The 3,914-nt window shown below is 39.7% G+C and overlaps 1 long non-coding RNA gene across 1 annotated transcript in view; it reads right to left on the bottom strand.

Moving 5' to 3' along the window:
- The window catches only part of LOC102382800, a 24,428-nt gene extending 23,328 nt beyond the window's left edge, over positions 1-1,100 (bottom strand). Inside the window, exons 1-2 of the long non-coding RNA XR_323570.1 lie at positions 1,049-1,100; positions 753-873 (exon numbers count right to left, since the gene is read on the bottom strand). This is a non-coding gene — a long non-coding RNA (uncharacterized LOC102382800). The remainder of the gene's footprint in view (positions 1-752; positions 874-1,048) is intronic.
- Between the last annotated feature and the right edge of the window lie 2,814 nt (positions 1,101-3,914).

Here is a 3,914-nt window from a genome sequence, read left to right as displayed (position 1 = left end):
CTCTTTCCAAGTGCCACTCCAATCCCCTTCTCTTACCCAATATGTTGCTTTGTTTTCCAATCCCTGCCTGGATGCTGTGGCTCAACATTGGCTTAGCTCTATTCCCATCAAAGTCAATAATAAAACTCCTCTTGACTTCAGTGAGTCACTGCTTTGTGCTTCAAAATGCTGACCCAAAACCTCGACCTGGTGTGTTCTTACCACTGAAAAAATGAAGCAAGGACTCTACTAAGTTTATAACTAGGTCTCTACTGCTCCTGTGCCCCAAAACATTTAAATGATAAATTATTTAGATGTACAACATAATGATAAACATCTACGTACAATATGAGAAGAGGGGTAATGGTGACAGGATTTTAGGCTGAAGAGAGGTTAATATTCCCCCTGGGATAACAGGCTTACAGAATCTCAAGAGTGTGCTTTACACCTCCACCTTTAGATTTGCTAAAGTTGACCTGGTATTTTCTACAAAAAAAAGTATAATACAGCTAGTATAACAGTGTCAAATAGGAACAATAGACATTTGGATTTGGAGCTAAAAAGGGGAACGCTTAGTATCCTAGGTACTCACTTTAGGGGAAATGTTGCAAATACCATGAAAATGAAGCCTAATTCCAAATGTAAAACCGCAGAGATTTCAGGGGCAACCACAGTATCTTCATTGCTCATTTCCTTACAGTTCCTGAGCCAAGATGTAACAAAATCTAAAAGTCATAAAAATATGACAGCTTCTCAAGTTTGTTCATCCTTACCTGTAAAGATGTAAGTTATTACTAATGATTCCAAGAATTCCACAGATCCGGGCCAAATTGTGCTAGACCTAATGCAGGCAGGCAGGTCTCAGCCTACATCAGATTTTGAGTCTGTTTCAGCCTTATGGTTGGGAAAAGGAAGGATAAACCACAAGGATAAACCATGAGGGGTGCATGCTCCTCCAAAGATGATGGGGAACAGAGGAAGCAAGGCCATGTCACTAGCTGTACGTACAGTGTAGTCTGGTCTGACTACAGTACTCAGGGAAGGATTTGCCCTGAGACAAAATACCTACCTAAATTCTCCATGCAAAGGTGCTGCCTGCCCTTACTCTGTGCACCAGAAATTGGCCCTCAGCAAAAACAGCAATAATAAGAGCATGAATGCTGTTAGATCTACAATGGGACATTGAGTTCAACAGCAGGTTGAAATTAACATAAAATGTAATTCCTTAAAGTTGACAAGTTATGCCACAGATTAAAAACACATGTGGACTTTGCTGGAAGTCAACAGGTGGGAAATTTTACTATTTCCAGACCTTCATCACAATGGGAGAGTTATGATTATGATTATGATTACATAGAAGAGATATAGCAGCACTGAAAGATGCTACAAATGTGAGTCATTCCCAGCACCAGAGATAAGTGAGGCACAGCCTGGATAAGAGGTTTAAGGGGGCAAGACAAAAGGATATATGCCTTGGGAGCGTGCACATGTGTGTGTACTCATTAGGTGTCAAGATAGATAATTAAGGATTACATTGCATTATGAAGATCAGGTGGGACTTGGAGCCTGATTCATTGCTAAATTGCTCACCAAAGTCTGCAAAGTGCTTTCCTGCTATCTTTGCTCTTACATCTTTTCTTGGTCGGTATGCCTGAAAAGTCTCTATGCAAAATGTAGAATCATATCTGTATGATTTTACACCCCTCCTTCACCCACCTTCCCTCAAAACTTGCAATAGAAAAACTTCTTCTTTCCTTCCTTGGATAAAGGTTTTTCATAGTGGTTTATGTCTAAAATAACATAAAACCTTCATGACTTATCCTTCACAACAACTGCAGATTGTAAGTGCTGACTGCATGTAGCCAGTTCTTAAGCTGTTGGAAAGGAAGATACATCACAGGACTGAATGCCCACTTCTTGAAGTGCATATCAAATTGAATCCTGAGAAACAAAGCCCAGAAATCCTTTGTCTAGTGTTTTTCATCTGTTTGTGTGTGATTGTGGATTGCTTGGGTTGAAAACTGGGGTAAAATATTTGCTTCCCCCAGGTTTTCCCCCCAGGTCTGATTTATTCAGACATGCTTACTCTTATGGAAAACTATGCTGTTGCTTCACCTTAGTTATGATCTCCTGTTATAATGAGTGGTACAGCCTAAAGGCATGCTTTCCAGGTTGTTTACCTGTATTTACCATTGGCAAAGCAAGCTAGCATTACAAAGTGTCTAGAATCCTCACCATATGTCAGGGTTTGTCCAGTTAATGCTTCACCTGAAAAGCAGATATTTGTTCAGGTGAAAGGCAGGAGTAGAATATTCAGTTACTATGTAGGAAGGGAACAAGGCTAGGATTGGATTCAGGCTAAAAAGAGCCTGGATCTTCCAATACCATGTACCTTCCAGATATATTTGTATATTATTTTCTTGTATATTAGGTGTGTAGATAACACATAATGTTGTATTTTGATAGAAAAATTCTATGCATATCAGTATGCTTCCAAATGAGAGTCAAAACACATTTATATAACCCAGCTCATTCATTCTTTATAGACCCTGTCTTGTTTTGAGAATTTGGAGGAAAACTGATACCAGTTGGAGGTATATTGCTGTTTCTGCCTCTGGCACAAAGTGGTCTTATTAATTTTTCATTCATAGAAAGATCTGGTCTACAGCTGCTTGGGGAAGCTTTCCTCTGAAGCCAGAGACAAAAAAGCACAACCTATTTAAACTTTATGTGGATGTAAAAGAAAGTTAGCACTGATACAAAACTACCTCATTACTTGTATCATTTAGTCAGCACAGATTTGCAAAACTGACTAAGGTCTGAGTCTCTTCCCACCTATACTGGTATGAAGAGGGAGTAAATTTAATGGAGTAACTGGAGTTATATTGGTGTAAAAGGAGATTTATGCTGTCTCCATATTAATCCCTATCTTCAAAGGGAAAAACTTCTGGACTCACCCACTGTGCCACAGTCCTTAACATTGTGTCTAGTTTTTACTGTATTCTTTCCCATCATATCACTGAAAAAGCTAATACTGTCCAACTGAAAGCATGTGCCTTTTCATTTAGACTGCTATTTCTGTTTGCACACTAATGGGAATGTTATGTACTTCCTCTTTCCAGTGGGAAATGTGAATCTGCTTGAGAGATGCATTACAGCAAAGACAAAACTAAATGCAGACTTGACCAACAGTAGAAAAAGATTTTGTTTGTCCTTCCATAATGTTAGGGATTGTGTGTTGATATTTTACAGTATGAGGGAGGAAAAATACCCTCCATCACGGTGGGGATTGTGGTGCTGGCAGATGAAGCGGGGAGAGAGGCACAACCTTTGAAAGCAGCCTTTTCAAAATGTCACTGAGTAGGTTTCAGCAGAGCTGCACAATAATCTAATTTCACTCCTACTCCAAGGAGATAGTGCGCATTGTTCTCTCCACATCTATTTTCCCTGAAAGCTTTCTGCATCCAATTGTATTAATGAATGCTGAACAGAGGATGATGCATATAGATCAATATGGATACATGTAGAATTAGGTCATTCAAATGGAAAGCTAACCTGCTGCTCAACAAAACTGTCTGCTAAAAAAGAGGCAGCCAGCAGAATGCACTAATCTCCTGCTTCTATTTTCCTTCTGTTACAGGCATAGGATGAAATCCAACATACCAGCAAACTAACATGTTGAACAGAGGCTAAGTTTTGCTATCTAAATTTTAGATTAAAATGGGCACATCTTAAACACTTAGGTACAAAGCTTGGGCTAACCTCTGTAGTCATGGTATCCTCTGGCAACTGTGTGAGGTTCTACCTGTGCAAGGGAGAAGTACAATTGTTCAGGATATGTGCCCCATGGTACAGAACACTGTTCTTCAGAAGCTCTGCGAGCAGCAAGAAGCATGGAAGGGGCAGGCTAGAAGATCTACCAGAATACAGATCCC

This window comes from Alligator sinensis, unplaced genomic scaffold (assembly GCF_000455745.1).
Source record: "Alligator sinensis unplaced genomic scaffold, ASM45574v1 scaffold159_2, whole genome shotgun sequence".
Lineage (NCBI taxonomy): Eukaryota > Metazoa > Chordata > Crocodylia > Alligatoridae > Alligator > Alligator sinensis.
Note: the sequence above shows the minus strand (reverse complement) of the source record. Positions and strands in the feature narration are given on the sequence as shown.